Raw genomic sequence first — 25,605 nt, forward strand, 5'->3', positions numbered from 1 at the left:
TGTGAGTTGAAAAAAATAAAAACCCTGAATACTATTTCCCAAGTCACGTGAGGTTGACTAATCATCCATTGAGGCCACTGGAGGCTGTATGTGGGAGGAAAAGTCAACTGGAGGCTGTATGTGGGAGGAAAAGTCAACTGGAGGCTGTATGTGGGAAGAACAGTCAACTGGAGGCTGTATGTGGGAAGAACAGTCACTAGGAGGCTGTGTGTCGGAAGAACAGTCAACTGGAGGCTGTATGTGGGAAGAACAGTCAACTGGAGGCTGTATGTGGGAAGAACAGTCACTAGGAGGCTGTATGTGGGAGGAACAGTCAACTGGAGGTTGTGTGTGGGAAGAACAGTCAACTGGAGGCTGTATGTGGGAAGAACAGTCAACTGGAGGCTGTATGTGGGAGGAAGAGTCAACTGGAGGCTGTATGTGAGAGGAAGAGTCAACTGGAGGCTGTATGTGGAAAGAACAGTCATCTGGAGGTTGTATGGGGGAAGAACAGTCAACGGGAGGATGTGTGTGGGAAGAACAGTCAACTGGAGGCTGTATGTGGGAGGAACAGTCAACTGGAGACTGTATGTGGGAGGAACAGTCAACTGGAGGCTGTATGGGGGAAGAACAGTCAACTGGAGTCTGTATGTGGGAAAAACAGTCAACTAGAGGCTGTGTGTAGGAAGATTAGTCAACTGGAGGCTGTATGTGGGAAGAACAGTCATCTGGAGGCTGTATGGGGGAAGAACAGTCAACTGGAGGCTGTATGGGGGAAGAACAGTCATCTGGAGGCTGCATGTGGGAGGAACAGTCAACTGGAGGCTGTATGGGGGAAGAACAGTCAGCTGGAGGCTGTATGTGGCAAGAACAGTCAACTGGATGCTGTATGTGGGAAGAACAGTCAACTGGAGGATGTATGTGGGAACAACAGTCATCTGGAGGCTGTATGTGGGAGGGACAGTCATCTGGAGGCTGTGTGGGGGAAGAACAGTCATCTGGAGGCTGTATGGGGGAAGAACAGTCATCTGGAGGCTGTATGTTGGAGGGACAGTCAACTGGAGGCTGTGTGTAGGAAGAACGGTCTACTGGAGGCTGTATGTGGGAAGAACAGTCATCTGGAGGCTGTATGGGGGAAGAACAGTCATCTGGAGGCTGAATGTGGGAGGGACAGTCAACTGGAGGCTGTGTGTAGGAAGAACGGTCAACTGGAGGCTGTATGTGGGAGGAACAGTCAACTGGATGCTGTATGTGGGAGGAAGAGCCAAATGGAGGCTGTATGTGGGAGGAACAGTCAACTGACTGACCAAGACCAGTATGACCAACATTTCTTTAAATGTGGGAACCAGCTGAGATAAAATCTCTGATTAATATAGATCATGATTGAATGCCTGGGGCGATAATTATTATTATTATCAGAGTTTTTCAATTTGGTATCTATAATGCAAGGACAGTGGTCGCTGATATAATTTTCAAAAACACCACTAGCAAAATGTTTATGGGGACAGTTAGTCAGGATAATGTTAATTAATGAGGAGTTTGCTAGGTTTTTTACGTTCATCCGAGTGTTTTTTTATCAGCTGAGTCAAGTTGAAAACAGATCATCTTAAGCTGATCTGAGGCATGTGTAAGCCAATCAAGATTTAGATCTCCTAACACAACCAGTTCAGATACCAGAAAGGGTTTTATACAATCAGAAATAATATCAACAGCCTCCACCAAAGTGTCGGAGGGGCGGTAGACAACAGCAATAAATATATGCATATGTTGGCTTATTGCCACTTTTATAACTAACAGCTCACATATTTTTGGGACAAAGATGCTTAGAGAGCATGGTGGTGGGAGAGATGATGAGGAGACATTGTACTCTCTTCCTGGGGTCGTCCAGTGAATTTCGTAATGACCCGTCTGTGTTTGAGAAGATGGGGGGCCCTGTGTTTGTGCCTGTGTGTGCGTGTGGGCCGGGGCCCCTGAGAGGGCTGCGTGAGGAGAAGACCACAGCTGTATGCGGCAAGCAACTAATTGGCCCTTATCCGGCTGTCCCATTCATCTTCATTTTTTACCAATTACTGAGCATTATCTGTGTTCTTAGTTGGCTATGGGACTTAATCCTTTTTGGTTAAGCTGCTGGTAACGGCTTGCCAAATTTCAAATGGGGAAGGAGAGCGGGAGGAGGAGAGAAACTTCCCATCACCCCAACCCCCTTGGAGGAAGGAATCAATAACAATGACATCACAAGAGAGAATTAGGCCAATATCCACTAATAATAAATATTTTGGATACATCTAAAATACAGTGACCCCCTTTCATATCGTTACCAAGCCCTGCAATGCCAACAGCTGAGCAAAGAAAATAGTCCCCTCATCCAGCTGGTCCTGGGGCTGAGTTCACTAACCTGTTCTACTAACACACTGAAGCCTCAGTCCCCTCATCCAGCTGGTCCTGGGGCTGAGTTCACAAACCTGTTCTACTTACACACTGAAGCTTCAGGACCAGAACATCCAATCTATCAGAATAAAACAAATTACAACACAATCAAAACAAAACTACATTGCTTATTGAGAAACACAAGCACAAGCACAAAGCAAAATGCAGTGCTATCTGGCCCTAAATCGACAGTACACCGTGGCTAACTATTTGACCATGGTTACTGATCAAAACCCTTAGAAATACCTTGACAAAGTACAGGCTCAGTGAGCACAGCCTTGCCATTGAGAAGGTTAGACACAGGAAAACCTGGCTCCCTGTAGAGGAAAGGCTGTGCAACCACTGCACAACAGCAGAACCTGAGACGGAGCTGCATTTCCTGACAAAAATATAAAACATTTAGAGTGTCATTTTCCCAAATTTGAAACCCTTATTCAAGGTTTCAAAGACCTCTCTGATGAAGACAGGCTACCCGTCCTGTTGGGGGAGGACAGAGAGAGCTGTGGGTTGTCAGCGCACTACATTGCTGCCTGCCATAAGATGAGGGACAGTGTCTGACAGACCAATCAACCTACACATGTACTCTACTGTATGCTTATTGTTATAGTTCAATGTATGGTTGATTTGACCCTTGGTTATTGTTGTTACTGTTGTCCCGTTGACAATTTTGATTCTTATTATTTTCTTATTGTAAATATCCAAAATAAGCTTTGGCAATATGTACATTGTTACTTCATGCAAATTGAATTGAGAGAGAGAGAATCAGCATTATAATTCAGGTCCTTGTTTGGAAACGCAGCGGCCTCATTGATTAAGCTTGCTCCGGTTGCTCTTGCCATTATTGACTTGTTCAAACCATGTTTTATCCTCATCAGTGGGTTTTGCCTTATCGGTTGTTGGCAGGTAGATGACAATTATTTTAAAAGACTTCATCAATTATTCAGGATGTATTCATTTTAGCGAGCTCCAAATGCCCCCTGTTAACTGTGTGGGTGTGTGTTTGTGTTTCTAGCAGTAGAGAATAGAATCAGGACACATTGTTTCTCCAGACAGTACACCAGTTAGCCCTTATTATCTGAGATGAATGCAAAGCTGGGTTTCTCTGGTAAACCCAGACTAGGTCACATGTCATTGAGTTAGAATATGTGTTCATTGTTGTAGCATGTACTCTGTCGTTTGTCTTTCTCTGTGTCCATCCATACAAGTACTACAGAGGAACAATGATAAAACCATTGGCATTACAATTCATATATTACAGGACGAATGTGAGTTGTCAAAGTCTAGTAGACAATACTGTGCATTAAATCACACATAATAATCCAAGAAAATAATCATAGATATATGATATCAAAAGCATAGATCTCATTGGGAGAAACCTGGATAAATAAATGTTGATTATAACATAATAATAAATACTGTAAATGAAATAGGTCCATCTGTATGCAGTGTGCAGTGCCTCCTGCTCTTTGATAGGGATCTGTTCGGTCACACTCTCTGCGCCAGCTGTCAGCCCGGCTCCACTGCTGCGATTTAATTAGTCTGTTTATGTCCTTTCTAATAATAAAGCTCTCAGGGTGGAAGGACACATCTAGCTAGCAGCTAGTGCCTGGCTTTATTAGCCACATTAGCCGGGTTGGCACTGGTGGTCTAAGATGTTAGCTGTGATAGCACGTGTAGCCTAGGATGTTGGCTGTGATAGCACGGGTAGCCTAGAATGTTAGCTGTGATAGCACGGGTAGCCTAGGATGTTGGCTGTGATAGCACGGGTAGCCTAGGATGTTAGCTGTGATAGCACGGGTAGCCTAGGATGTTGGCTGTGATAGCACGGGTAGCCTAGGATGTTAGCTGTGATAGCACGGGTAGCCTAGGATGTTGGCTGTGATAGCACGGGTAGCCTAGGATGTTAGCTTAGTTAATACTTGTAAACTGACTTTCTTAATGGTGCCTGAGTTGATAAATAAAGTTAGTTTGGTTAGTACTGCTGGCCTAGGATGTTAGCTTGATTAGAACTGTTGGCCTACTGTAGGAGCTTAGTTTACCATTGGTATCTTAGGACTGCAGCCTGGTTAGCACAGGAGACCTGGGACGTTAGCTTGGTTTGTACTGCTGGCCTAGGATGTTAGCTTGATTAGCACTGTTGGCCTACTGTAAGAGCTTAGTTTACCATTGGTATCTTAGGACTGTAGCCTGGTTAGCACAGGAGACCTGGGACGTTGGCTTGGTTTGTACTGCTGGCCTAGGATGTTAGCTTGATTAGTACTGTTGGCCTAGGATGTTAGCTTGGTTTGTACTACTGGCCTAGGATGTTAGCCTGGTTAGAAATGTTGGCCTAGGATGTTAGCTTGGTTTGTACTGCTGGCCTAGGATGTTAGCCTGGTAAGCAAGGTTGGCCTAGGATGTTAGCCTTGTAAGCACTTGTGGCCTAGGATGTTAGCCTGGTTAGCAGTACTGTACTTAGAACAATAGACTTTTAAACAGGCCAAGACGTGAACTCAGAGCATGTGCAGACCAACTGCCAAGTGTCTTCACTGACATTTTCAACCTCTCCCTGACCGAGTCTGTAATACCAAATGTTTCAAGCAGACCACCATAGTGCCTGTGCCCAAGAACACCAAGGTAACCTGCCTAAATGACTACTGACCCGTAGCACTCACATCTGTAACCATTAAGTGCTTTGAAAGGCTGGTCATGGCTCACATCAACACCATCATCCCAGAAACTCTAGACCCACTTCAATTTGCATACCGCCCCAAAAGATCAACAGAAAGAGAGAGAGAGAGAGAGAGAGAGAGAGAGAGAGACCAATCCAGCTGTACAGCTCTGTTCAGCCTATAGATTATGTCTGTCTGCATATACTGTCGACTGAACAGAGCTATAGAGCAGGATTGGTCTCCCTCCCTCCCTCCCTCCCTCCCTCCCTCCCTCTCTCCCTCCCTCCCTCCCTCCCTCTCTCCTGGGCTTGAGTCCTCCCCATCTCTTTATTAGTGACTCAGGCCCAGGGGAGTCAGGTAACAGATAAAGCAGAAAGCGTCACACACATTTTTAATAGACATTTCAAAAGATAAACTTGATAATCTTTTTTTGTCTTTTAATGAAGTCAAATGTCCTCATTCTAATTCCTCTTGCGTTTGGCTGTTAAGCATCTGCGTTAAACTGTGAATATGCGTGGTTGGGAAACTGCGTGGAGGGCTGATGTTCAATACAAACAAATGCAGACAAATGCAGAAATAGATTAGAAAAACAAGAATAATTGATTAATCATAATTCCCATAATGATCCACATCAAGTTCTATCATATCTTGTGTGGCAGTGGTGGTGTGGCATTATTATTAGAGCTGAGAGAGAGGAAGAGATGGAGACAGGGAAAGAACGTGTGGGACACTACAGAAACCTCATGTCATGCAAATATTTGTACAACTGTCTATTGTGGTCACCTCACCACAATAGGGTGAGGCTAAATGAAAACAACTGACCAGTCGACTTGTCAGCCCTCATCAACATTAGGGCTTCATTCTTCATTAATTGGAGTGATTAATTTGGAGGGCTTAGATGCAGCGGGTGATTCATGCGTCGGGGCTGTCCCCTTTGTATCATCCACTGTCAGGTTGCATTTAGTAGGGACTGGGGCTGACCTTTGGGAGAGATCAAGGCTATTTGAAAAGACAGTGTCACTTGGTGTCAATGTAATACTGTGTAATAGATGACATTCCAACCTTTCACTGACAACAGGCCTTTGCAGGGTTTTGAGTAGTGTGAAATGATGTGGAATATTGTATTGAATATGCATGCATGAGGGCTGTGACGTTTGAATGTTGATGATGTCGATGGGGGTCGTTTCACAACAGACAAAGCAACTAAGATGCAGGAGAGTCAGTGCAAGTGTCATTAGTTGTCCCCACTTTAAATCTTTGTCATATTTCTTCTTCTTCTTCTTCTTGTTATTTGGAATGCTACTTCTCTTACAGTGTTTAAAACGTCATTCAAAAGTTAAAACTGGCAGAGTGATCAGGGCCATTGTGATTGAATAAACCTCTTTGATATATCGTACCAGTCAAAAGTTTGGACAACTACTCATTCCAGGGTTTTTCTTTATTTCGACTAGTTTCTACATTGTAGAATAATAGTGAAGACATCACAACTATGAAATAACACATATGGAATCATGTAGTAACCAAAAAAGTGTTAAACAAACATTTTAGATTATTCAAGGTAGCCACCCTTTGTCTTGATGACAGCTTTGCACACTCTTGGCGTTCTCTCTACCAGCTGCACCTTCAATGCTTTTCCAACAGTCTTGAATGAGTTCCAACATATGCTGAGCTCTTGGCTGCTTTTCCTTCTCTCTGCGGTCCAACTCATCCCAAATCATCCTAATTTGGTTGAGGTCGGGGGATTGTGGAGGCTAGGTCATCTGATCTAGCACTCCATCAATCTCCTTCTTGGTAAAATAGACCGTACACAGCCACGAGGTGTGTTGGGTCATTTTCCTGTTGAAAAACAAATGATAGTCCCACTAAGCACAAACCAGATGGGATGGCGTATCGCTGCAGAATGCTATGGTAGCCATGCGGGTTAAGTGTGCCTTGAATCCTAAATAAATCACAGACAGTGGCACCAGCAAAGCACCCCCACACCATCACACCTCCTCCATCCCAGTGGGAACCACACTTGCAGAGATCATCCATTCACCTACTTTGCGTCTGACGAAGACACAGCGGTTGGAACCAAAAATCTTCAATTTGGACTCATCAGACCAAAGGACAGATTCCCACCGGTCTAATATCCATTGCTCGTGTTTCTTGGCCCAAGCAAGTCTCTTCTTCTTATTGGTGTCCTTTAGTAGTGGTTTCTTTGCAGCAATTCGACCATGAAGGCCTGATTCACGCAGTCTCATCTGTGTACAGTTGATGTTGAGATTTGTCTGTTACTTGAAGTCTGTGAAGCATTTATTTGTGCTACAACCTGAGGTGCAGTTAACTCTAATTAACATATCCACTGCAGCAGAGGTAACCCAGGGTCTTCCTTTCCTGTGGCGGTCCTCATGAGAGCCAGTTTCATCATAGCACTTGATGGTTTTTGCGACTGCACTTGAAGAAACTTTCAAAGTTCCTGAAATCTTCCGGATTGACTGACCTACATCAAATCGAATGTATTTATATAGCCCTTTGTACATCAGCTGATATCTCAAAGTGTTGTACAGAAACCCAGCCTAGAACCCCAAACAGCAAGCAATGCAGGTCTTGAAGCACTTTGGCTAGGAAAAATTCCCTAGAAAGGCCAAAACCTAGGAAGAAACCTAGAGAGGAACCAGGCTATGAGGGGTGGCCAGTCCTCTTCTGGCTGTGCCGGGTGGAGATTATAACAGAACATGGCCAAGATGTTCAAATGTTCATAAATGACCAGCATGGTCAAATAATAGGTCTGGGACAGGTAGCACGTCCGGTGAACATGTCAGGATTCCATAGCCGCAGGCAGAACAGTTGAAACTGGAGCAGCAGCACGGCCAGGTGGACTGGGGACAGCAAGGAGTCATCATGCCAGGTAGTCCTGAGGCATGGTCCTAAGGCTCATGTCCTCCGAGAGAGAAAGAGAGAATTAGAGAGAGCATACTTAAATTCACACAGGACACCGGATAAGACAGGAGAAGTACTCCAGATATAACAAACTGACCCTAGCCCCCCGACACATAAACTACTGCAGCATAAATACTGGAGGCTGAGACAGGAGGGGTCAGGAGACACTGTGGCCCCATCCGATGATACCCCCGGAAGGAAGGATATAACCCCACCCACTTTGCCAAAGCACAGCCCCCACACCACTAGAGGGATATCGTCAACCAGCGACCATCCTGAGACAAGGCCCACAAAGATCTCCGCCACGGCAAAACCCAAGGGGGGACACTAATGTCTTAAAGTAATGATGGACTGTCATTTATCATTGCTTATTTGAGCTGTTCTTGCCATAAAAAACACTTAGTCTTTTACCTTAGTCTTTTACCAAATAGGGCTATCTTCTGTATAACACCCCTACCTTGTCACAACACAACTGTTTGGCTGAAACGCATTAAGAAGGAAAGAAATACCACAAGTATACTTTTTGCAAGGCACACCTATTAATTGAAATGCATTCCAGGTGACTACTTCATGAAGCTGGTTGAGAGAATTGCAAGAGTGTGCAAAGCTGTCATCGAGGCAAAGGGTGGCTATTTTGAAGAATATCAAATATAAAATATTTTCTGATTTGTTTAACACTTTTTTGGTTACTACATGATTCCATATGTGTTATTTCATAGTTTTGATGTATTCACTATTAGGTGTGTCTAAACTTTTGTCTGGTACTGTAGTAGTCTATCAAAGTATTCAGACCAATTATTTTACTTCATTTAACATTGATGAGATGTAACCACTTTGCTTTAAATAGTAAAGTAATACTTTTAAACTTCATCCATCCGCTCAAAAATCATTTTCAAGAGCTAATGCAAGCCCCACAATGTTACTTCATGTAAAGTTACCGTCTAGTTTATTATCATCTTGCTGTGATTAACGTGACAGAGTGGATTCATCATGTTTATGTTGCATAATAAATGGATGTATCAGAATAATTATGATGTCATGGTAGTGTTGGAATATGGACAATAATCATGACTATCCAACACTGTATTTTTTATCATATAGGATGATATCATTGTGTCCAATCTTCACACTGTGAACAAACAGGCATTTCTATTCAATTCAACTTTCACACTGTGAACAAACAGGCATTTCTATTCAATTCAACCTTCACACTGTGAACAAACAGGCATTTCTATTCAATTGTGTGTTTCAATTCCTTTAACAAATATGTCGAGAGAAAGCAGGTTTTTACTGTTAAGACACATTTCTAAAAACCTATAGACAAAAGGATTTAAGTTTAAGCTAATTTTAACATTACTGTTTACACATCACTCCGATTCAGATATCAATTAATTTAATACAAATATCAATAAAAATAATACACACTTCACCTAATTGTTTTTGTGATATTCACATAAGGGACATCACATCATCCAATGCATTGAAATCGTTAGCATTATGACAGATTGTCCACGTTTTCTCTGAAGGACCAATGGTGATGGATGGAGAGAACAGGCCGGAGCGAGTGAAGCTAATTTTTATAATTTAAATAGATGATCTGGAGACCAGCACAGTAAAACCAATCCCCAAATGGCACCCTATTCCCTATGAAACCGAAGGGCACAGGTCAAAAGTAGTTCACTACATAGGGAATAGGGTGCCATTCGTAACGAAGGTAATATGACGGCGGAGAGGGGCGTGATTGATAGCGTTCATCAATATCTTCCATTTGGGAAGCATGAGTCAAACGGCTCGCCAATTGACTGAAAGCAATCTTTTTAAAACAGGGAGAGGCCTTTTGCTAAGTATCACATGGACTTCATCTCTCTCTCTGCTTGGGTTGTCACTGTCATCGAGAGGAGAGCTCTGTTGATTGGCCGGGGATATATTCCACCCTCAGTAGTAACAGCTACAGTAATGGGTTGTGTGTGGGTGTGCCTATGTTTGTGTCTGTGTGCGTGCACGCATGTGTTGGTGTGTGAGTGTCTGTATTTGTATGTGTGCATGCACGCATGTGTTGGTGTGTGAGTGTCTGTATTTGTATGTGTGCATGCACGCATGTGTTGGTGTGTGAGTGTCTGTATTTGTATGTGTGCATGCAACAGAAAGTGAAAATCAACCTTTCTTACTGGACAAGTTCAGGTAGTCGGTTTCAGTCGGTTTTCAATCGTTGGGTGCCCAATGAACATGACCCTGGTCAATAGAATCTCTATCCCTCAAGGTTTCAGTCGGTTTTCTATCGTTGGGTGCCCAATGAACATGAACCTGGTCTATAGAATCTCTATCCCTCAAGTTGTCTACTGCATTACATGGATGCTGCCATTGGTACTTTAGGGTCAACATTTAGTGCGGCTTGTTATTTTCAAACACATGTTTCAATTGGAAAATTAGAATTTGTGGAAGTATCTTGTGAGAAAGAGTGAGACCTTATGAAACACATATCATCATGTTTTTGTTCCTGACAAATGGAATGATCATCAAATCACAGATAGATACTGCATATATATTCCATGACAGAAGGATCTAAGCAGAATTGTACTTGTTTTACTTGCAGCTGCTTCTACACCTGCATTGTTTTCTCTTGGGGGTTTTAGTCTGGGTTTTGTAGGAGCACTTTGTGACATCCACTGATGTATGAAGGACTTTTAAAATACATTTGATTTGTAAATAGTGTGATGTGGATTGAATCAATCAATCACATGTGAATGATTTGATTTGATTCTCCCAGATGGAGGGAGTTGATACTTTATTTCAAACACACTTCTGAAAGCGATATATCCGTGGACAAGCGCTCTCTGCAGTTGATTGGATCTCAGTCTCAGTCATCTGGAGTAGGCGGCTGGTCGAAGCATTTTTATACACTTACAGGAGAAACAACCTGGTCTGTCTCCCGGGTAATTCCTACCACATGCTAAACTGGATGTGTGTGTGCGTACGTGTGCATACCGGTCAAGGGGGAGGCAAGTCATTATGCTGCCTCATCAAACCAAACATGTTTTCTTATCATTACGTTCTCTAACATTAAATTACATGACATTACATGACGTAAGTTGGCAAGTTTTCCCACGTGAAACATTTGAAAGTGTGTGTGTATCTCTTTAATCACGACATGGTAAACAAACCCACAGTTCTGTTTGTTGATGTGAATTAGCTGCTGATGTAGCCATTTGCTATGGAATTGGTGTGTGTGATTGTGTGTGTGCCTGTGAGTGTATGCGTGCTGTACTGTACTGTTTGGAGACATTTACACATAATTGTCTCAGTGTGTGTCTGCACATGTACGTTTACATGTTTACACCTCTTTGTTTGTGCAAGGAGCTTTCCACCGTCACGTGTGTAACCGAGTGTATATGTGAGAGGACGGAAGGTCGTACACACATGAGAGGCCCTGCCCCGCTACAAAGTTTCTCCCTGCAGGCGGTCACTGAGTCCGAGGGGCTAAAGGAGCTCCTTAAACACACAAAAAAAAACATCTTGGTCAGATGGTTTAGACCCTTTCTTCTTTAAAGTTGCTGCCCCTATCATCGCCAAGCCAATCTCTGACCTTTTTAACCTGTCTCTCCTGTCTGGGGAGGTTCCCATTGCTTGGAAGGCAGCCACGGTGCATCATTTAATAAACTAAACTAAAGACCTTTTTCTATTTTGTCCTGTTTATCAAAAGTGTGGGAAAAACATGTCAATAATCAACTGACTGGCTTTCTTTATGTCTATAGTATTCTCTCTGGTATGCAATCTGGTTTCTGCTCAGGTTATGGATGTGTCACTACAACCTTAAAGGTCCTCAATGATGTCACCTTTGCCCTTGATTCTAAGCAATGTTGTGCTGCTATTTTTATTGACTTGGCCAAAGCTTTTGATACGGTAGACCATTCCATTCTTGTGGGCCGTCTAAGGAGTATTGGTGTCTCTGAGGTGCTACCATGTTGTGCTGCCGCCATGTTGTGTTGCTACCATGTTGTTGTTATGTTGTGTTGCTACCATGTTGTTGTTATGTTGTGTTGCTACCATGTTGTTGTTATGTTGTGTTGCTACTGTATTGTTGTCATGTGTTGCTGCCTTATTATGCTGGTGTCTTAGGTCTCTCTTTATGAAGCGTTGTGGTGTCTCTCTTGTCTCTTATGTCCTATATGTCCAGGAGGCCTTTTGGTAGGACGGCATTGTAAATAAGAATTTGTTCTTAACTGACATGCCTAGTTAAATAAAGGTAACATTTTTTTTTATAAAGGTATAGCACACACAATCTTTAACAAAGCCTAGATGGTGTATTTACTTTCAACATTAAGTGTGTAAACACAAAAGGCTTAAAGGTACCCCTCAATGACACACGGTCTGTCTGTATGTCTGTCTCTGCCTGTCTGCCTGTCTGCCTGTCTGTGTCTTATTAGATTAATTAGTAGAATAGCATAGATTGTTTTGGAGTATGTGAGTACTGTATATTTATACACAGGAAGTAATTCTAGCAGTTTGATTAAAATGGTGCCATTTATATAATTCGACAGATCAGAAGAGAAACACGTCTCTGTACCATGAATGCAAAAAGAGACTTAACAACACAGTACAAATCAACCCTGTGTCTTTCCCAATCCAAATCAACCCTGTGTCTTTCCCAATCCAAATCAACCCTGTGTCTTTTCCAATCCAAATCAACCCTGTGTCTTTCCCAATCCAAATCAACCCTGTGTCTTTCCCAATCCAAATCAACCCTGTGTCTTTCCCAATCCAAATCAACCCTGTGTCTTTACCAATCCAAATCAACCCTGTGTCTTTCCCAATCCAAATCAACCCTGTGTCTTTCCCAATCCAAATCAACCCTGTGTCTTTCCCAATCCAAATCAACCCTGTGTCTTTCCCAATCCAAATCAACCTGTGTCTTTCCCAATCCAAATAAACCCTGTGTCTTTTCCAATCCAAATCAACCCTGTGTCTTTCCCAATCCAAATCAACCCCGTGTCTTTCCCAATCCAAATCAACCCTGTGTCTTTCCCAATCCAAATCAACCTGTGTCTTTCCCAATCCAAATCAACCCTGTGTCTTTCCCAATCCAAATCAACCCTGTGTCTTTACCAATCCAAATCAACCCTGTGTCTTTCCAAATCCAAATCAACCCTGTGTCTTTCCCAATCCAAATCAACCCTGTGTCTTTCCCAATACAAATCAACCCTGTGTCTTTCCCAATACAAATCAACCCTGTGTCTTTCCCAATACAAATCAACCCTGTGTCTTTCCCAATACAAATCAACCCTGTGTCTTTCCCAATACAAATCAACCCTGTGTCTTTCCCAATCCAAATCAACCCTGTGTCTTTCCCAATCCAAATCAACCCTGTGTCTTTCCCAATCCAAATCAACCCTGTGTCTTTACCAATCCAAATCAACCCTGTGTCTTTCCCAATCCAAATCAACCTGTGTCTTTCCCAATCCAAATCAACCCTGTGTCTTTACCAATCCAAATCAACCCTCTGTCTTTCCCAATCCAAATCAACCTGTGTCTTTCCCAATCCAAATCAACCCTGTGTCTTTCCCAATCCAAATCAACCCTGTGTCTTTACCAATCCAAATCAACCCTGTGTCTTTACCAATCCAAATCAACCCTGTGTCTTTCCAAATCCAAATCAACCCTGTGTCTTTCCCAATCCAAATCAACCCTGTGTCTTTCCCAATCCAAATCAACCCTGTGTCTTTCCCAATCCAAATCAACCCTGTGTCTTTCCCAATCCAAATCAACCCTGTGTCTTTCCCAATCCAAATCAACCCTGTGTCTTTCCCAATCCAAATCAACCCCGTGTCTTTCCCAATCCAAATCAACCCCGTGTCTTTCCCAATCCAAATCAACCCCGTGTCTTTCCCAATCCAAATCAACCCTGTGTCTTTCCCAATCCAAATCAACCTGTGTCTTTCCCAATCCAAATCAACCCTGTGTCTTTCCCAATCCAAATCAACCCTGTGTCTTTACCAATCCAAATCAACCCTGTGTCTTTCCAAATCCAAATCAACCCTGTGTCTTTCCCAATCCAAATCAACCCTGTGTCTTTCCCAATCCAAATCAACCCTGTGTCTTTCCCAATCCAAATCAACCCTGTGTCTTTCGGAATCCAAATCAACCCTGTGTCTTTCCCAATCCAAATCAACCCTGTGTCTTTCCCAATCCAAATCAACCCTGTGTCTTTCCCAATCCAAATCAACCCTGTGTCTTTCCCAATCCAAATCAACCCTGTGTCTTTCCCAATCCAAATCAACCCTGTGTCTTTACCAATTCAAATCAACCCTGTGTCTTTCCCAATCCAAATCAACCTGTGTCTTTCACAATCCAAATCAACCCTGTGTCTTTACCAATCCAAATCAACCCTGTGTCTTTCCCAATCCAAATCAACCTGTGTCTTTCCCAATCCAAATCAACCCTGTGTCTTTCCCAATCCAAATCAACCCTGTGTCTTTACCAATCCAAATCAACCCTGTGTCTTTCCAAATCCAAATCAACCCTGTGTCTTTCCCAATCCAAATCAACCCTGTGTCTTTCCCAATCCAAATCAACCCTGTGTCTTTCCCAATACAAATCAACCCTGTGTCTTTCCCAATCCAAATCAACCCTGTGTCTTTCCCAATCCAAATCAACCCTGTGTCTTTCCCAATCCAAATCAACCCTGTGTCTTTACCAATCCAAATCAACCCTGTGTCTTTCCCAATCCAAATCAACCCTGTGTCTTTCCCAATCCAAATCAACCCTGTGTCTTTCCCAATCCAAATCAACCCCGTGTCTTTCCCAATCCAAATCAACCCTGTGTCTTTCCCAATCCAAATCAACCCTGTGTCTTTCCCAATCCAAATCAACCTGTGTCTTTCCCAATCCAAATCAACCCTGTGTCTTTCCCAATCCAAATCAACCCTGTGTCTTTACCAATCCAAATCAACCCTGTGTCTTTCCAAATCCAAATCAACCCTGTGTCTTTCCCAATCTAAATCAACCCTGTGTCTTTCCCAATCCAAATCAACCCTGTGTCTTTCCCAATCCAAATCAACCCTGTGTCTTTCGGAATCCAAATCAACCCTGTGTCTTTCCCAATCCAAATCAACCCTGTGTCTTTCCCAATCCAAATCAACCCTGTGTCTTTCCCAATCCAAATCAACCCTGTGTCTTTCCCAATCCAAATCAACCCTGTGTCTTTCCCAATCCAAATCAACCCTGTGTCTTTACCAATCCAAATCAACCCTGTGTCTTTCCCAATCCAAATCAACCTGTGTCTTTCCCAATCCAAATCAACCCTGTGTCTTTACCAATCCAAATCAACCCTGTGTCTTTCCCAATCCAAATCAACCTGTGTCTTTCCCAATCCAAATCAACCCTGTGTCTTTCCCAATCCAAATCAACCCTGTGTCTTTACCAATCCAAATCAACCCTGTGTCTTTCCAAATCCAAATCAACCCTGTGTCTTTCCCAATCCAAATCAACCCTGTGTCTTTCCCAATCCAAATCAACCCTGTGTCTTTCCCAATACAAATCAACCCTGTGTCTTTCCCAATCCAAATCAACCCTGTGTCTTTCCCAATCCAAATCAACCCTGTGTCTTTACCAATCCAAATCAACCCTGTGTCTTTCCAAATCCAAATCAACCCTGTGTCTTTCCCAATCCAAATCAACCCTGTGTCTTTCCCAATCCAAATCAACCCTGTGTCTTTCCCAATACAAATCAACCCTGTGTCTTTCCCAATCCAAATCAACCCTGTGTCTTTACCAATCCAAATCAACCCTGTGTCTTTCCCAATCCAAATCAACCCTGTGTCTTTCCCAATCCAAATCAACCCTGTGTCTTTCCCAATCCAAATCAACCCCGTGTCTTTCCCAATCCAAATCAACCCTGTGTCTTTCCCAATCCAAATCAACCTGTGTCTTTCCCAATCCAAATCAACCCTGTGTCTTTCCCAATCCAAATCAACCCTGTGTCTTTACCAATCCAAATCAACCCTGTGTCTTTCCAAATCCAAATCAACCCTGTGTCTTTCCCAATCTAAATCAACCCTGTGTCTTTCCCAATCCAAATCAACCCTGTGTCTTTCCCAATCCAAATCAACCCTGTGTCTTTCGGAATCCAAATCAACCCTGTGTCTTTCCCAATCCAAATCAACCCTGTGTCTTTCCCAATCCAAATCAACCCTGTGTCTTTCCCAATCCAAATCAACCCTGTGTCTTTCCAAATCCAAATCAACCCTGTGTCTTTCCCAATCCAAATCAACCCTGTGTCTTTCCCAATCCAAATCAACCCTGTGTCTTTCCCAATACAAATCAACCCTGTGTCTTTCCCAATCCAAATCAACCCTGTGTCTTTCCCAATCCAAATCAACCCTGTGTCTTTACCAATCCAAATCAACCCTGTGTCTTTCCAAATCCAAATCAACCCTGTGTCTTTCCCAATCCAAATCAACCCTGTGTCTTTCCCAATCCAAATCAACCCTGTGTCTTTCCCAATACAAATCAACCCTGTGTCTTTCCCAATCCAAATCAACCCTGTGTCTTTCCCAATCCAAATCAACCCTGTGTCTTTACCAATCCAAATCAACCCTGTGTCTTTCCAAATCAACCCTGTGTCTTTCCCAATCCAAATCAACCCTGTGTCTTTCCCAATCCAAATCAACCCTGTGTCTTTCCAAATCCAAATCAACCCTGTGTCTTTCCCAATCCAAATCAACCCTGTGTCTTTCCCAATCCAAATCAACCCTGTGTCTTTCCCAATACAAATCAACCCTGTGTCTTTCCCAATCCAAATCAACCCTGTGTCTTTCCCAATCCAAATCAACCCTGTGTCTTTCCCAATCCAAATCAACCCTGTGTCTTTCCCAATCCAAATCAACCCTGTGTCTTTCCCAATCCAAATCAACCTGTGTCTTTCCCAATCCAAATCAACCCTGTGTCTTTCCCAATCCAAATCAACCCTGTGTCTTTCCCAATCCAAATCAACCCTGTGTCTTTACCAATCCAAATCAACCCTGTGTCTTTCCAAATCCAAATCAACCCTGTGTCTTTCCCAATCCAAATCAACCCTGTGTCTTTCCCAATCCAAATCAACCCTGTGTCTTTCCCAATCCAAATCAACCCTGTGTCTTTCGGAATCCAAATCAACCCTGTGTCTTTCCCAATCCAAATCAACCCTGTGTCTTTCCCAATCCAAATCAACCCTGTGTCTTTCCCAATCCAAATCAACCCTGTGTCTTTCCCAATCCAAATCAACCCTGTGTCTTTCCCAATCCAAATCAACCCTGTGTCTTTACCAATCCAAATCAACCCTGTGTCTTTCCCAATCCAAATCAACCTGTGTCTTTCCCAATCCAAATCAACCCTGTGTCTTTACCAATCCAAATCAACCCTGTGTCTTTCCCAATCCAAATCAACCTGTGTCTTTCCCAATCCAAATCAACCCTGTGTCTTTCCCAATCCAAATCAACCCTGTGTCTTTACCAATCCAAATCAACCCTGTGTCTTTCCAAATCCAAATCAACCCTGTGTCTTTCCCAATCCAAATCAACCCTGTGTCTTTCCCAATCCAAATCAACCCTGTGTCTTTCCCAATACAAATCAACCCTGTGTCTTTCCCAATCCAAATCAACCCTGTGTCTTTCCCAATCCAAATCAACTCTGTGTCTTTCCCAATCCAAATCAACCCTGTGTCTTTCCCAATCCAAATCAACCCTGTGTCTTTCCCAATCCAAATCAACCCTGTGTCTTTCCCAATCCAAATCAACCCTGTGTCTTTACCAATCCAAATCAACCCCGTGTCTTTCCCAATCCAAATCAACTCCGTGTCTTTCCCAATCCAAATCAACCCTGTGTCTTTCCCAATCCAAATCAACCCCGTGTCTTTCCCAATCCAAATCAACCCTGTGTCTTTCCCAATCCAAATCAACCCTGTGTCTTTCGGAATCCAAATCAACCCTGTGTCTTTCCCAATCCAAATCAACCCTGTGTCTTTCCCAATCCAAATCAACCCTGTGTCTTTCCCAATCCAAATCAACCCTGTGTCTTTCCCAATCCAAATCAACCCTGTGTCTTTCCCAATCCAAATCAACCCTGTGTCTTTTCCAATCCAAATCAACCCTGTGTCTTTCCCAATCCAAATCAACCCTGTGTCTTTCCCAATCCAAATCAACCCTGTGTCTTTCCCAATCCAAATCAACCCTGTGTCTTTCCCAATCCAAAAAAACCCTGTGTCTTTCCCAATCCAAATCAACCCTGTGTCTTTACCAATCCAAATCAACCCTGTGTCTTTCCCAATACAAATCAACCCTGTGTCTTTCCCAATACAAATCAACCCTGTGTCTTTCCCAATCCAAATCAACCCTCTGTCTTTCCCAATCCAAATCAACCCTGTGTGTCTTTTCCAATCCAAATCAACCCTGTGTCTTTACCAATCCAAATCAACCCTGTGTCTTTCCCAATCCAAATCAACCCTGTGTCTTTCCCAATCCAAATCAACCCTGTGTCTTTCCCAATCCAAATCAACCCTGTGTCTTTCCCAATCCAAATCAACCCTGTGTCTTTACCAATCCAAATCAACCCTGTGTCTTTCCCAATCCAAATCAACCTGTGTCTTTCCCAATCCAAATCAACCCTGTGTCTTTACCAATCCAAATCAACCCTGTGTCTTTCCCAATCCAAATCAACCTGTGTCTTTCCCAATCCAAATCAACCCTGTGTCTTTCCCAATCCAAATCAACCCTGTGTCTTTACCAATCCAAATCAACCCTGTGTCTTTCCAAATCCAAATCAACCCTGTGTCTTTCCCAATCCAAATCAACCCTGTGTCTTTCCCAATCCAAATCAACCCTGTGTCTTTCCCAATACAAATCAACCCTGTGTCTTTCCCAATCCAAATCAACCCTGTGTCTTTCCCAATCCAAATCAACCCTGTGTCTTTACCAATCCAAATCAACCCTGTGTCTTTCCAAATCCAAATCAACCCTGTGTCTTTCCCAATCCAAATCAACCCTGTGTCTTTCCCAATCCAAATCAACCCTGTGTCTTTCCCAATACAAATCAACCCTGTGTCTTTCCCAATCCAAATCAACCCTGTGTCTTTACCAATCCAAATCAACCCTGTGTCTTTCCCAATCCAAATCAACCCTGTGTCTTTCCCAATCCAAATCAACCCTGTGTCTTTCCCAATCCAAATCAACCCCGTGTCTTTCCCAATCCAAATCAACCCTGTGTCTTTCCCAATCCAAATCAACCTGTGTCTTTCCCAATCCAAATCAACCCTGTGTCTTTCCCAATCCAAATCAACCCTGTGTCTTTACCAATCCAAATCAACCCTGTGTCTTTCCAAATCCAAATCAACCCTGTGTCTTTCCCAATCTAAATCAACCCTGTGTCTTTCCCAATCCAAATCAACCCTGTGTCTTTCCCAATCCAAATCAACCCTGTGTCTTTCGGAATCCAAATCAACCCTGTGTCTTTCCCAATCCAAATCAACCCTGTGTCTTTCCCAATCCAAATCAACCCTGTGTCTTTCCCAATCCAAATCAACCCTGTGTCTTTCCAAATCCAAATCAACCCTGTGTCTTTCCCAATCCAAATCAACCCTGTGTCTTTCCCAATCCAAATCAACCCTGTGTCTTTCCCAATACAAATCAACCCTGTGTCTTTCCCAATCCAAATCAACCCTGTGTCTTTCCCAATCCAAATCAACCCTGTGTCTTTACCAATCCAAATCAACCCTGTGTCTTTCCAAATCCAAATCAACCCTGTGTCTTTCCCAATCCAAATCAACCCTGTGTCTTTCCCAATCCAAATCAACCCTGTGTCTTTCCCAATACAAATCAACCCTGTGTCTTTCCCAATCCAAATCAACCCTGTGTCTTTCCCAATCCAAATCAACCCTGTGTCTTTACCAATCCAAATCAACCCTGTGTCTTTCCAAATCAACCCTGTGTCTTTCCCAATCCAAATCAACCCTGTGTCTTTCCCAATCCAAATCAACCCTGTGTCTTTCCAAATCCAAATCAACCCTGTGTCTTTCCCAATCCAAATCAACCCTGTGTCTTTCCCAATCCAAATCAACCCTGTGTCTTTCCCAATACAAATCAACCCTGTGTCTTTCCCAATCCAAATCAACCCTGTGTCTTTCCCAATCCAAATCAACCCTGTGTCTTTCCCAATCCAAATCAACCCTGTGTCTTTCCCAATCCAAATCAACCCTGTGTCTTTCCCAATCCAAATCAACCTGTGTCTTTCCCAATCCAAATCAACCCTGTGTCTTTCCCAATCCAAATCAACCCTGTGTCTTTCCCAATCCAAATCAACCCTGTGTCTTTACCAATCCAAATCAACCCTGTGTCTTTCCAAATCCAAATCAACCCTGTGTCTTTCCCAATCCAAATCAACCCTGTGTCTTTCCCAATCCAAATCAACCCTGTGTCTTTCCCAATCCAAATCAACCCTGTGTCTTTCGGAATCCAAATCAACCCTGTGTCTTTCCCAATCCAAATCAACCCTGTGTCTTTCCCAATCCAAATCAACCCTGTGTCTTTCCCAATCCAAATCAACCCTGTGTCTTTCCCAATCCAAATCAACCCTGTGTCTTTCCCAATCCAAATCAACCCTGTGTCTTTACCAATCCAAATCAACCCTGTGTCTTTCCCAATCCAAATCAACCTGTGTCTTTCCCAATCCAAATCAACCCTGTGTCTTTACCAATCCAAATCAACCCTGTGTCTTTCCCAATCCAAATCAACCTGTGTCTTTCCCAATCCAAATCAACCCTGTGTCTTTCCCAATCCAAATCAACCCTGTGTCTTTACCAATCCAAATCAACCCTGTGTCTTTCCAAATCCAAATCAACCCTGTGTCTTTCCCAATCCAAATCAACCCTGTGTCTTTCCCAATCCAAATCAACCCTGTGTCTTTCCCAATACAAATCAACCCTGTGTCTTTCCCAATCCAAATCAACCCTGTGTCTTTCCCAATCCAAATCAACTCTGTGTCTTTCCCAATCCAAATCAACCCTGTGTCTTTCCCAATCCAAATCAACCCTGTGTCTTTCCCAATCCAAATCAACCCTGTGTCTTTCCCAATCCAAATCAACCCTGTGTCTTTACCAATCCAAATCAACCCCGTGTCTTTCCCAATCCAAATCAACTCCGTGTCTTTCCCAATCCAAATCAACCCTGTGTCTTTCCCAATCCAAATCAACCCCGTGTCTTTCCCAATCCAAATCAACCCTGTGTCTTTCCCAATCCAAATCAACCCTGTGTCTTTCGGAATCCAAATCAACCCTGTGTCTTTCCCAATCCAAATCAACCCTGTGTCTTTCCCAATCCAAATCAACCCTGTGTCTTTCCCAATCCAAATCAACCCTGTGTCTTTCCCAATCCAAATCAACCCTGTGTCTTTCCCAATCCAAATCAACCCTGTGTCTTTTCCAATCCAAATCAACCCTGTGTCTTTCCCAATCCAAATCAACCCTGTGTCTTTCCCAATCCAAATCAACCCTGTGTCTTTCCCAATCCAAATCAACCCTGTGTCTTTCCCAATCCAAAAAAACCCTGTGTCTTTCCCAATCCAAATCAACCCTGTGTCTTTACCAATCCAAATCAACCCTGTGTCTTTCCCAATACAAATCAACCCTGTGTCTTTCCCAATACAAATCAACCCTGTGTCTTTCCCAATCCAAATCAACCCTCTGTCTTTCCCAATCCAAATCAACCCTGTGTGTCTTTTCCAATCCAAATCAACCCTGTGTCTTTACCAATACAAATCAACCCTGTGTCTTTCCCAATACAAATCAACCCTGTGTCTTTCCCAATCCAAATCAACCCTCTGTCTTTCCCAATCCAAATCAACCCTGTGTGTCTTTTCCAATCCAAATCAACCCTGTGTCTTTACCAATCCAAATCAACCCTGTGTCTTTCCTAATACAAATCAAAGGGACTGACCACATACGAATGAGCTTAAGTTTGACAACAGCATTTACCAATCCATTGTTCCGAAGCCCTGAGCCCCTTGCTAAAACTAAGACAGATAGGCTTGAAACAAGCCATTTAATTAGCTAGCGTACGGATCCCTCAGCTTTGGCTGCGGCATGCAACCAATTACGCATTCCACAGACGTCCACACGTTCCTACTTCACCAATGAGATAGAGAGAGAGAGGCCAGGAGAGATCCTTTCTAGCCCTTGCTGTCTCCTACAGTACATCTCATCCCCTTTTCCAGTTAAAAGAGGTAAATAGCAGAGTTAGACAGCTTCATTGGCCCTAGTGTCTGAGGAGGCCGCTCGGCCCCAGATAGTGCTGATTGTCGCTTAAATAGTGGAGCTTTTACCTGAGGCCCGGGCGCCGACCTCTGATCAATTACAGCTGACATTATTGTTTGTCGGGAGCCTTTTTCCTGGACAGAGAGAGTTAGAGAAAGACTCTGGCTGTGGCTGGAAATGTAATCTCTCTCTTTCCTTTCTCCTTCGCTCCACAAACAATAAATCATTCAGTTGAAGAGATAATAAAGTGACAAGTCGGAACTGCTTTAAATTTTGTCAAGGGAAATCTAGCCACTCTGTAGCTAAAAGGAGACAGCACTGCTGGTTGGTACCTAGACAGAGGTCTGTTAGCTTTTTGGAAGGCTAGGTATACAGTCCAATATTTTTGGATGAATATGCTATTAATACCCAGAGGATGCCCTATTGTTGGAAAAGGGGGTTACAATAGCTGTCTCCATCAGGACTCCTGTTAACACACACACACACACAAATGAACGTATGCACATGCACAAACACACACACACACATATATACTTGTGCACGCATTTAGGCACAGTTACACACACACACACACACACCGCTAGAACACCAGCAGGATTAACGATAGAGGAGATTGCTTCGCTGCAGGTTAATGGCTCAGTCATTTTTATCATTGAAAAAGGTTGCAATTATCGTCCTCTTTTTAATCATTTTAAACCCTTCATCAACTGATTTTGTATTAATACTTGAGCCTGCGTTTGGTTTTCCAGACCTACTCCATGTGTTTCTGTCTGACATAACACCTTTTTCATGGTGATCTTTCCAAAGGGTATTTGAATTCATTCCATTTATCCTCTATGATTTGGATCGTTGCTTATTCATGCGTGCTCTTCCCGAAGTGCTGTATTACCCAACCTAATAGCTCGAGCTGTTTATCTGAGTATTAAGTGATTTGGAGTTTTAATGATGGTAGCTAAGTAGGAGTTCACCTTTGGAAGTCCCTAGGGCTTAGGCCTACTCCAGGTAAATTACTCCAAATGCTGTTGTTTTTGCCCTTCAATAGGAAAGCCACACATGGGAATTCAACTCGCATCAGTTGAACTACTGTACTGGGGAATGACAGTTCTGACAATTAAAACCTCACTTACTTAAATGTTGATCAAGTTACATCCTTTTCACTTTGTCCAAAAACATGTATTGACTTGATTTGTTCATGTGGTAATGTTGGAGAATTATTACATTACACTTAATCACTAGAAATAAGACTTGTTGTAGGCGGTAGGAAAAGCAACAACAAAAAATCCACAAAAGTCTACAGACACACACACACACACACACACACACACACACACACAACAGTTGGCCAAGCTAATTCTAACCCATTCCCTATAAATCCACCATGTAAGTACCTGGGAAAAATACCTGAATCACTTCCAAAACAAAGAGAGAAACAAGCTGAAAAAACATCCACTCAAATAAACAAACCCTCAGCTATTTCCCAACAACACCTGCCATCTATGACATTGAATCCAACCAATCCAAACGGCGCCCAGTGCCTTTCAGTCCCCCATGAAAGGACTGTATGAACTCATCTTGGCCTACAGCAGGTTCCCTTACAGTCAACTGAATGGGCCTTTTATAGAGGAATCACCGCTTGAGGATGGTGGAATGTGACAGGGGGGCCAACACATAAGGTTAAGACCTCTAGGGTCGTCTACTGTGTGCCCAGCCATCTGCCTTTCAGAACAAGACATACCATAGGATCACAGCTGGCTAGCACAAGAGATCACTCAAGGATGTGTGTGTTTTAAGTGTATATTTTCACGTTTGTATTTGTCGTATGTACGGGACACACCGTATACACCGTCCAAAGAAATACTGACTTGCAGGTTCCTTCTCAGTCAGTGCATTTGAATGACAAAACCAAAGTCATATCAGTCTCGGGCTCTCTCTCTCCCCTTCCTTAAGATGTAGTCAGACGCAGTGTGTGTTTTCATGTCTGCATGTTCTTGCACATGCCTGCTTTGCATGTGTGTGTGCGCGCACTTGCCCATGCGTATCCCTCAAAGGCAGGATAGCACTCCCCTTTCTGGCCCTTGTGTACCTTTGAAAGGTAGAGACACACATAGTTGTCTCACTGTAAGTACGCCTGCCGCCAGGCCCACTGTAGTGCTGTTTTAATTGAGCCCAGGAGGTAACTGTTTCAGAGTTGCAACTCCAACGAGAATGGTGGCGGGACCTTTAGGTGCACCCTCGCCTTATGCCTTTAATCTCCCTTGCTTCTCCATGCTTGGGGATGCTCACCACTCGGGAATATGCCATCTTTCTTATGGAAATCAACATGATTCAGGAGGAACAGGACAACGGAGGGAAGGAGTACCTCCTTGCCTTTCATTTCACAGTGTCCTTGTCTTTTGAGGATTTCTTTGCGGTGTTGATCACCTTGCCCCTTGTTGCCTACTGATGTTTTGTCACAAAAGCAGAGTTGTTTTGTGGATTAGCTTTCTGTGGTGGTGGTTCTAGTGGTGTTTGTTCTCTTCTTGTTCTTTAGACTTTTTACCTTGAGCCAAGTTGCTATAGAAAATCTACAGCGGGGCTTAGTCAGATTCAGTAGCTTCTGTGAGGCATTGAGATTTTTTTGTAAAGCACTTCAGTGGAAAACATCTGAGTGGCGAAGGAAGAAGACAAAATAGTTCCCAGTCACTTTTGAGCCCACCAGGTTCAAAGCACTCCAAAAAGGAGGTGGGGGTGCTGAGAGCTGTGGTTTCGGGGACAGACACCTAGCTCTGACCTTCTGTGTGTGTTCATGTCCTTTGAAAGTTGTTCATTATACTGTATCATCTAAAGGCACAGTGGAGCGCCAGCCTACGCTGTTCCCAGTGGTTCCTTACATTTCTGTCCGACTAATGTCTTGACTTTGACCAATTAGAGTACTATTGCCGAGCTGAAATTGATTATTTTTTTTTGTTGTTGTGAGATATCTGAACTTGTGATGAGGTAATGTAATACAGATTACAGAACGGAGGCGAAATGAACATTCCCTGTTGTTGTAAGAGTTAAAAATCAGACTTGCTTGAACTGTGGTGTAGCTTGTTCAGCGTGGAGCCGTTTTTCACAGTGATGTGTTTCCCAAATGGCACCCTATTCACTACATAGTGCACTACTTTTTGACCAGGGGTCCAAGAGTAGCACACGATAAAGGGAATGGGATGCCATTTGGAACACAGACTGAGATAATTCCTTACGTGTAAGTAGCAAGCGTTATTTCCATAACGTGGACCTTTTGTTCAACACAGAATCATTTACGTGTTTCTGTTTTACGACTGTGTAAAAACCTTTGGTTTTCTATTTGTATTTTTTATTAAGGATCCC

At 43.1% G+C, this 25,605-nt stretch overlaps 1 protein-coding gene across 3 annotated transcripts in view; it reads left to right on the forward strand.

Moving 5' to 3' along the window:
• Nucleotides 1-25,605, forward strand: part of dachd (dachshund d) — a 334,285-nt gene that overhangs the window by 211,899 nt on the left and 96,781 nt on the right. The window lies entirely within an intron of this gene.

The sequence above is a fragment of the Oncorhynchus mykiss genome, chromosome 22 (assembly GCF_013265735.2).
Source record: "Oncorhynchus mykiss isolate Arlee chromosome 22, USDA_OmykA_1.1, whole genome shotgun sequence".
Classification (NCBI taxonomy): Eukaryota; Metazoa; Chordata; class Actinopteri; order Salmoniformes; family Salmonidae; genus Oncorhynchus; species Oncorhynchus mykiss.